This window comes from Arachis ipaensis, chromosome B05 (genome assembly GCF_000816755.2).
Source record: "Arachis ipaensis cultivar K30076 chromosome B05, Araip1.1, whole genome shotgun sequence".
Taxonomy (NCBI): Eukaryota; Viridiplantae; Streptophyta; class Magnoliopsida; order Fabales; family Fabaceae; genus Arachis; species Arachis ipaensis.
This window is the reverse complement of record NC_029789.2, coordinates 119,081,357-119,092,043: the sequence shown is the minus strand read 5'-3', so window position 1 is coordinate 119,092,043 and position 10,687 is coordinate 119,081,357. Positions and strand designations below refer to the sequence as shown.

The 10,687-nt window shown below is 40.2% G+C and overlaps 1 non-coding gene across 1 annotated transcript; it reads right to left on the bottom strand.

Annotated features, from left to right (window-relative positions):
* On the bottom strand, positions 10,334 to 10,416 carry TRNAY-GUA. Its single transcript has one exon. It is a non-coding gene; the product is annotated as a tRNA-Tyr (tRNA).

Here is a 10,687-nt window from a genome sequence, read left to right as displayed (position 1 = left end):
GATCACCAAGAACCATGACCAAAGTGTGAACCCGGATCCTAAGAATTGGCTTATAATGGTTTGGGGGAAATGCTTAGATTTCCGTTCAGAAAATGTAAGGTTAGCATTCAACTTCCCCATGATGCAAGGAGATGCACGCCCCTACACTAGAAGGGTCAACTTTGATCAAAGGTTGGACCAAGTCCTCATAGACATTTGTGAAGAGGGCGCTCAATGGAAGAGAGATTCAAGAGGGAAGCCGGTTCAACTAAGAAGGCATGACCTCAAGCCTGTGGCTAGGGGATGGTTAGAGTTCATCCAATGCTCAATCATTCCCACTAGCAACCGATCTGAAGTTACTATAGACTGGGCTATCATGATCCATAGCATCATTATTGGAGAGGAAGTAGAAGTTCATGAGGTTATATCCCTAGAACTCTATAAGGTGGCGGACAAGTCCTCTACTTTGGCAAGGTTAGCCTTCCCTCATCTCATTTGTCACCTCTGCAATTCGGCTGGAATTGACATAGAGGAAGACATCCTCATTGATGAGGACAAGCCCATCACTAAGAAAAGGATGGAGCAAACAAGAGATCCCACTCATGGGCAAGAGCATGAGGAAATTCCTCATCATGAAATTCCTGAGATGCCTCAAGGGATGCATTTTCCTCCACAAAACTATTGGGAGCAAATCAACACCTCCCTAGGAGAATTAAGTTCCAATATGGGACAACTAAGGGTGGAGCACCAAGAGCATTCCATCATCCTCCATGAAATTAGAGAAGACCAAAGAGTCATGAGGGAGGAGCAACAAAGGCAAGGAAGAGACATTGAGGAGCTCAAGTACTCCATAAGATCTTCAAGAGGAAGAACAAGCCACCATCACTAAGGTGGATGATGAGCGGATAATTTATACGCTTTTTGGCATTGTTTTTTGGTAGTTTTTAGTATAAATTAATTAGTTTTTGTTATATTTTATTAGTTTTTATTCAAAATTCACATTTCTGGACTTTACTATGAGTTTGTGTGCTTTTCTATAATTTCAGGTATTTTCTGGCTGAAATTGAGGGACCTGAGAAAAATCTGATTCAGTGGCTGAAAAAGGACTGTAGATGCTGTTGGATTCTGACCTCCCTGCACTCGAAATGGATTTTCTGGAGCTACAGAAATCCAAATTGCACGCTCTCAATTGCGTTGGAAAGTAGCTTTCCAGCAATATATAATATTCCATACTTTGCTCAAGGATAGACGACGTAAACTGGTGTTCAACACCAGTTCCATGTTGCATTTTGGCGTTAAACGCCAGAAACAGGTTACAAATTGGAGTTAAACGCCCAAAACAGGCTACAACCTGGCGTTTAACTCCAGAAACAGCCTAGGCACGTGTAAAGCTCAAGTCTCAGCCCCAGCACATACCAAGTGGGCCCCGGTAGTGGATTTCTGCACTATCTATCGTAGTTTACTCATTTTCTGTAAACCTAGGTTACTAGTTTAGTATTTAAACAACTTTTAGAGATTTGTTATGAATCTCATGACATTTTCACGATTTACATTGTATCTCTTCGGCATGAGTCTCTAATCTCCATGATTGGGGGTGAGGAGCTCTGCTGTATCTTGATGAATTAATGCAATTACTTCTATTTTCTATTCAACACGCTTGTTTCTGTTCTAAGATGTTCATTCGCACTTCAATATGATGAATGTGATGATCTGTGACACTCATCACCATTTTCAACCTATGAATGCGTACCTGACAACCACCTCCGTTCTACCTTAGATTGAATGAATATCTTTTGGGTTCCTGGCTCATGAGTCTGATCGCCTCTCCTGACAACAGAACTTTCAGATCCGTGCGACCAGAGTCTTCGTGGTATAAGCTAGAATCAATTGGCGGCCATGCCTAAGATCCGAAACGTCTAAACCTTGTCTGTGGTATTCTGAGTAGGATCTGGGAAGGGATGACTGTGACGAGCTTCAAACTCACAAATATTGGGCAGACGCAAAAGGATCAATGGATCTTATTCCAATACAAGTGAGAACCGACAGATGATTAGCCATGTACATGGACATTTTTCACTGAAAGGACGGGAGGTAGCCATTGACGACGGTGAAACCCAACACACAGCTTGCCATGGAAGGAGCCTTGCGTGCGTGAAGAAGAAAATGGAAGGAAAGTAGTGACTCAGAGATAAAGCATCTCCAAAACCTCAATTTGTTCTCCATTACTGCATAACAAGTATCTATTTCATGCTCTTTTATTTTTTGCAATTCAAACTGATAATCATAATTGATATCCTGACTAAGAGTTACAAGATAACCATAGCTTGCTTCAAGCCGACAATCTCCGTGGGATTCGACCCTTACTCACGTAAGGTATTACTTGGATGACCCAGTGCACTTGCTGGTTAGTGGTACGAGTTGTAAAAAGTGTGATTTACAATTCGTGCACCAAGTTTTTGGCGCCGTTGCCGGGGATTGTTCGAGTTTGGACAACTGACGGTTTATTTTGTTGCTTAGATTAGGAAAAATTTATCTTTTTAGTTTAGAGTCACTAAAATTGCGTCTTCTATTATTGTTTTTGTTTGAAATTTTTTTTAAATCCTTATTTTCTCTTTTAAATCTTTCGGAAATTTTTCTAAACTAATAATTGAGTTTTTCTATTTGAGTTTAGTTTTATATTTTAAGTTTGGTGTCAATTACATATTTTTACTTTCTTTTAAATTTTCGAATTTGTGTTCATTGTTCTTTCTTGATCTTCAAGTTTTTCTTGCTATTTTTCTTGTCCGATCTTTAGTTTTTCCTGTTCTGTGTATTTTCTTGTTTTTCTTGTGCGTTTTTAAATTATCAGTATTAAAAAAAAAAGAGATTTTATACATTAAATACTTTTTTTAAAACACTTTAAATTCATAGCTCAATTGGCTAGAGCGTTGTGCTTATGTTCTTGGTAATCGGGAATCCTCCTTTTAAAACTTTTTCAAAAATAATTTTTCTTTGATTAAATCTCGTGTCAAACTTTTAAGTTTGATGTTCTCTTTTTTTATTTATTTTTGAAAACTTCTTTTTAGTTTTCTAAAAGTTTTAAGTTTGGTGTTCTTTTTATGTTCTTGTGAGTCTTCAAGGTGTTCTTGAGGCTTCTTTGTGGTTTGATCTTAAAATCTTTAAGTTTGGTGTTCCTTGGTGTTTTCCCTCTAAAACTTTCAAAAAACAAGGAGCATTAGATCTAAAAATTTTAAGTCTGGTGTCTTTTTATTGTTTTTCTCTCTCTTCATTAAATTCAAAAATATCTTTTCTCTTTATTTTAATTAATTTTCGAAATTTTCCTTTAAAAAAAATTTCAGATTTTTATTTCAAAACTTTCTATTTTATCTTATCTTAGTTTTAAAAATTCAAAATTCAAATCTTTTTCGAAAATCATATTCAAAAATTTTCAAATCTTTTCAATTAATTAGTCAATTCAACATTCAAATTTCTTTTAATTTTCCTTTTCTTTTAATTTTCAAAATCTATATTTTATCTTCTAATTATTTTACTTTATTTTATTTCAATTTTTTTCAGTTATTTTTAATTAAATAAAATAAAAATAAAAATATATTTTACTTGCAATTCACATCATCTCCCTTTCTCCATCATGGATCTAAGTGGAAATGAACAGTCCAGAAGGACTCTGGGGTCATATGCTAACCCCATTACTGCTACATATGGGAGTAGCATCTGTATACCTCCCATCAAAGCAAGAAGTTTTGAGCTAAATCCTCAGCTCATTGTCATGGTGCAGCAAAATTGCCAGTATTCCGGTCTTCCACAGGAAGAACCTACTGAGTTTCTGGCGCAGTTCTTGCAAATTGCTGACACAGTGCGTGACAAGGAGGTAGATCAGGATGTATACAGGTTGTTACTGTTTCTGTTTGTTATAAAAGATCAAGCTAAGAGGTGGTTAAATAACCAGCCCACAGCAAGCATAAGAACATGGAAACAGTTATCAGACAAATTTCTGAATCAATATTTTCCTCCAAAAAGGATGACACAGCTAAGGCTGGACATCCAAGGCTTTAAACAAGAGGATAATGAATCCCTTTATAATGCCTGGGAGAGGTATAGAAGGATGCTAAGGAAATGCCCCTTTGAAATGTTTTCAGAGTGGGTGCAATTAGACATCTTCTACTATGGGCTTAAAGAAAGAGCTCAGATATCTCTAGACCACTCAGCTAGTGGATCTATACACATGAGAAAAACTATTGAAGAGGCTCAAGAGCTTATTGATATAGTCGCTAGAAATCAGCATCTGTACATAAGTAGTGGGTCCTCCATACAAGAAGAAACCAAAGCAGTATCTACTGAACTTGGTCCACCAGAACAAGTTGCTGAACTCAATCAACAATTGTGTTTTCTAACAAAACAGCTGGCAGAATTCAAGGAGATGCTACAAGACACTAAAAATGCTAATAAAAATATGAAAGTACAATTGAATCAGACAAAACAGCAGCTATCAAGGCAGATAACAGAAGAGCGCCAGGAAGTTCAATTAAGAAGTGGGAAAACATTAAATACATCACATCAGAGCAGCAGAAAGCCAAGAAAATAACAACTGACAGAGGATGAGCAAAATATTGTCCAAATCCCTCTGAGGACAGTAAGAGCCCAGAGAGGAATAAATCTGGCGTTCAAACGCCAGAAAAGGATGCAAAGCTGGCGTTAAATGCCTAACCCATGCATAGCTCTGGCGTTCAAACGCCAAAAACAGGCAGGGAGTTGGTGTCAAACGCCCAATGGAAGCTCAGTTCTGGCGTTCAAATGCCAGAAACAAGTAAGGATTTGGCGTCCAACGCCAATCCAGCTTCTAACCCGGGCATTCAAATTCCAGTGAGGGATCAGACACACACAAGTGCTGATAACAACCCCTCTAAAAAGGCTTCTCCAACCACCTCTGTAGGAAATAAACCTACAGCAACTAAGGTTGAGGAATACAAAGCCAAGATACCTTATCCTCAAAAACTCTGTAAAGAGGAGCAGGATAAGCAATTTGCCCGCTTTGCAGACTATCTCAGGACTCTTGAAATAAAGATTCCATTTGCAGAGGCACTTAAGCAAATACCCTCTTATGCCAAGTTCATGAAAGAGATCTTGAGTCATAAGAAGGATTGGAGAGAAACTGAAAGAGTTCTCCTCACTGAAGAATGTAGTGCAGTCATTCTGAAAAGCTTCCCAGAAAAGCTTAAAGATCCCGGGAGCTTTATGATACCATGCATATTAGAGGGTAATTGCACCAAGACAGCTTTATGTGATCTTGGGGAAAGCATCAACCTAATACCTACATCCACTATCAGAAAGCTTGGTTTAACTGAAAAAGTTAAACCAACCCGGATATGTCTCCAACTTGCTGATGGCTCCATTAAATACCCATCAGGCGTGATTGAAGACATGATTGTCAGGGTCGGGCCATTCGCTTTTCCCACTAACTTTGTAGTGCTGAAAATGGAGGAGCACAAGAGTGCTACTCTCATTCTAGGAAGACCTTTCCTAGCAGCTGGACGAACTCTCATTGATGTCTAAAAGGGGAAAGTAACCCTGAGGGTCAATGAGGATGAATTCAAGTTAAATGTTGTCAAAGCCATGCAGCATCCAGACACACCAAAAGACTGCATGAAAGTTGATCTTATTGACTCTTTGGTAGAGGAGATCAACATGGATGAGAGTCTCGAATCAGAGCTAGAAGACATCTTTAAAGATGCTCAGCCTGATTTGGAGGATTCAGAGGAAATAAAAGAGCCTCTGGAAATTCCTCAGGGAGAGGAAAAACCTCCTAAACCCGAGCTCAAACCACTACCACCGTCCCTGAAATATGCATTTTTGGGAGAAGGTGACACTTTTTCGGTGATCATAAGCTCTGCTTTAAATCCACAGGAAGAGGAAGCACTACTTCAAGTGCTAAGGACACACAAGACAGCTCTTGGGTGGTCCATAAGTGACCTTAAGGGCATAAGCCCTGCTAGATGCATGCACAAGATCCTATTGGAGGATGATGCTAAGCCAGTGGTTCAACCACAGAGGCGGCTAAATCCAGCCATGAAGGAGGTGGTGCAGAAAGAGGTCACCAAGTTACTGGAGGCTGGGATTATTTATCCCATTTCTAACAGCCCCTGGGTGAGCCCTGTCCAAGTTGTCCCCAAAAAGGGAGGCATTACAGTGGTTCATAATGAAAAAAATGAACTGGTTCCTACAAGAACAGTTACAAGGTGGCGCATGTGTATTGACTACAGAAGGCTCAATACAGCCACCAGAAAGGATCATTTTCCTTTACCATTCATAGACCAGATGCTAGAAAAACTAGCAGGTCATGATTATTACTGCTTTTTGGATGGCTATTCAGGCTACAACCAAATTGCAGAAGATCCCCAGGATCAAGAGAAAACAGTATTCACGTGTCCATCTGGAGTGTTTGCTTACAGAAGGATGCCATTTGGGCTGTGTAATGCACCTGCAACCTTTCAGAGATGCATGCTCTCTATTTTCTCTGATATGGTGGAAAAAATTCTGGAAGTCTTCATGGATGACTTCTCAGTATATGGAGACTCATTCAGCTCTTGTCTTGATCACCTAACACTGGTTCTGAAAAGTTGCCAAGAGACTAACCTGGTTTTAAATTGGAAAAAATGCCACTTTATGGTAACTGAAGGGATTGTCCTTGGGCACAAGATTTCGAACAAGGGAATAGAGGTGGATCAAGCTAAGGTAGAGGTAATTAAAAAATTACCACCACCTGCCAATGTTAAGGCAATCAGAAGCTTTCTGGGGCATGCAGGATTCTATAGGAGGTTTATAAAGGATTTTTCAAAAATTAAAAAACTTCTAAGCAACCTGCTAGCTGTTGACACGCCATTTGTGTTTGACACAGAGTGTCTGCAGGCGTTTGAAACTCTGAAAGCTAAGCTGGTCACAACACCAGTTATTTCTGCACCAGACTAGACCTTACCATTCGAACTAATGTGTGATGCCAATGACTATGCCATTGGTGCAGTATTGGGGCAGAGGCATGACAAGCTTCTGCATGTCATTTATTATGCTAGCCGTGTTTTAAATGATGCCCAAAAAAATTACACAACCACAGAAAAAGAATTACTTGCAGTGGTTTATGCCATTGACAAGTTTATATCATACTTAGTAGGATCCAAAGTGATTGCGTATACTGACCATGCTGCTCTTAAATATCTACTTACAAAGCAGGATTCAAAACCCAGGCTCATAAGATGGGTGTTGCTTCTGCAAGAGTTTGATATAGAAATAAGAGACAGAAAAGGGACAGAAAACCAAGTGGCTGATCATCTGTCCCGGATAGAACCAGTAGAAGGGGCGTCCTTTTCCTCTATTGAGATCTCTTAAACCTTTCTGGATGAGCATTTGTTCGCCATTCAGGAAACACCATGGTTTGCAGACATTGCAAACTATAAAGCTGCTAGGTTCATACCCAAAGAGTACAGCAGGCAACTAAAGAAAAAATTAATTACTGATACAAAGTACTACTTGTGGGATGAACCCTATCTCTTTAAGAGATGTGCAGACGGAATAATCCGTAGGTGTGTGCCTAGAGAAGAAGCACAGAAGATCTTATGGCATTGCCATGGATCGCAATATGGAGGCCAATTCGGAGGTGAGCGAACAGCCACCAAGGTCCTCCAATGTGGCTTCTACTGGCCTACCCTCTATAGAGATTCCCGAGAGTTTGTATGTAACTGTGACAGTTGCCAGAGAGTTGGTAATCTGCCTCATGGTTAAGCCATGCCTCAACAAGGAATCTTGGAGATTGAGTTGTTTGATGTATGGGGTATTGACTTCATGGGGCCTTTCCCACCATCATACTCAAACACTTATATTTTGGTAGCAGTCGACTATGTATCCAAATGGGTAGAGGCCATTGCCACACCTACTAATGATACTAGGATAGTGCTGAAGTTCCTCCAGAAACATATCTTCAGCAAGTTTGGTGTCCCTAGAGCACTAATTAGTGATGGGGGCACTCACTTCTGCAACAAACAACTTTACTCTGCCATGGTCCGGTACGGAATTAGCCACAAGGTGGCAACTCCATATCATCCACAAACAAACGAGCAAGCTGAAGTCTCTAATAGAGAGTTAAAAAGAATCTTGGAACGGACTGTAAGTACCCGTAGATAGGATTGGGTGAGAAGCTTGGATGATGCTCTGTGGGCTTACAGAACAGCATTCAAGACTCCTATAGGGACCTCTCCATACCAGCTTGTGTATGGTAAGGCCTGTCATCTGCCCGTGGAACTGGAACATAAGGTCTACTGGGCAACCAGATTCCTTAACTTTGATGCCAGATTAGCTGGAGAAAAAAGATTGCTCCAGCTAAATGAGCTAGAGGAATTCAGACTCACTGCTTTCGAAAATGCCAAGCTTTACAAAGAGAAAGCAAAAAGGTGGCATGACAGAAAGCTGTCATCTAGAGTCTTTGAACAAGGACAGAAGGTTCTGCTGTTTAACTCTAGGCTCCGGCTATTCCCCGGGAAACTGAAATCCCGGTGGAGGGGACCATATGTGATTACAAGTGTGTCACCATATGGCTATGTGGAGCTTCAAGACATTGATTCTAATAAGAAGTTCATTGTTAATGGACAGAGGATCAAGCATTATCTTGAAGGCAATGTTGAGCAAGAGTGCTCAAGGCTGAAGCTAGATTAAAAGCTCAGCAAGGTCCAGCTAAAGACAATAAAGAAGTGCTTGCTGGGAGGCAACCCAGCCATTAGCAAAACTTTTTGTGTTATTTTATTTCATTCTATTCTTTATTTTATTTATTTTTAAATTATACAAATTCAATACTAATAATCTTCAAGGTAAAGAATCAATTGCATAAGTTCACAGGGTTACAGAAGGATTCAGAGCACAAAACAGGGAGAATGAGCTCACTGGTAAGAAAACGCCAGTAATAGGTATATTTGGGGGTTAAACGCCCAAAAGAAGCATATACTGGGCGTTTAACGCCAGTAATGATGCCTTTCTGGGCGTTAAACGCCATACTTGCAGCATCCTGGGTGTTCAGGAAAAATGCCCAGTGACAAAGGAATTCTGGCATTTAACGCCATCCAGAAGCAACAGCTGGGCGTTAAACGCCCAAAAGAGGCTACAGATGGGCGTTAAACGCCCAAAACATGCAGCAGTTGGGCGTTTAACGCCAGGATTGTGGAGGGGAGGAAGTTTTTGTTTCCAAATTGATTTTTTTTCAAATTTTCATATTTCCATCCATATTTTCTTGCATAAACGTGTTCCCATACGTTCATTTTTCAAACTTTTTTTTCAAAAAAAAAATTATTAAAAATATCTTAATCCTAATATTAATTCTCTCTCAATTCCTCTTCAACCTCTTCTCAAATCTTTTTCAAAACAATTCTATCTTTTTCAAATTTTTTTCAAACTCATCAATATCTTTTTCAAATCTTCACAATATTTTTAAAAAACAAATCTATCTTTTTCAAATATCTTTCATATCTTTTCAATTTTAAATTACATCTTTTCCTATCGAACCAGAGCTGAAACCCGCTCTAGTGCCTTTTTTTTTCAGTTAGTAGCGGCCCTCTCGCACTACAGAAAGGCGAGTAACTACGTACCTTCTTCCTTCCAGTTTTGTGAATCCATTTGATGTACTCTTGCTCCACAGGCTTAAGGTTGCTTTCTTTAAGTAATTATGCTATGCTATTAAGTAGTCCTGTCGCCACTACGAACGAAAGACCAAGGAAGAGGCTTAGATAGATGAAGCGGAAGAAGGAACAAGGCTTGAAGGCGGATTAGCTAGGGAATTAATCCGATGTGAAGTTGTTCCTCCGCTAGAATAAGGGGGCATGATCGCTGATCAGCAAAGGAAGCAGTCACTGATCTTCGACCACACCCTACGTATGGATGTCTTTCTTACAAAGAAAGAGTCCGGATCGGAAGGAAATTTTGATGCCTAACACAGGCAACTCCGATAGGCGACCGTTAGGGATTGAACGAAGATAACGGCTATTCCTATCATCAAGAAACTAGGGCTTCGGCTCCATCAATGACCCCAAGAATTGCTATTCTTAAAAACCTAAAAGAGCATCCTGAAAAGCGGCCTCAGGGCGCCTTCTTACTAAGGGATAAAGAACCACTAATTCAAATGTGAAGGGATCGGTGTAGAACTCAACCTCTAGCCTCGTGCGTATAAAATAAGGAAACGAAACTACTTTCAAGAATTAGCTGCGGATGCAGGTGCGTATGAATAGTGAAAGAGTTTTGAAGTTCTCCTTATTCGCTCCTCTCGTTTCACTCGATTTTACGCTAACCCCCTTAAAGGGAAACTCTTCAGTCTACAACAAACAAGTGGGAGAGGTAGGATTCGAACCTACGTAGAAAAACTTCAACAGATTTACAGTCTGTCGCTTTTAACCACTCGGCCACTCTCCCCTTCCTGGGCCGAGGCCCCCCTCAATGATCAATATGTTCGGGGGTCCTAGAACCCATCTTCGGAGGGTACTTGGCCACCGCCTGTACCTTACCGTGTTACTAAGGTCACTATGCGGATCCTGGTTCAGGGGAAGGAAATGTTATGGTTAACTTTCCTGTCCACGACTAGATTTCCCTCTTATCTTACCGTGTAAGCCTCCAACCTATTTCCGGTGGAGAGGAGTGGATTTCCACGAAAGAAAGCCCTGAGCCAGGCCTCCATGACCTACTA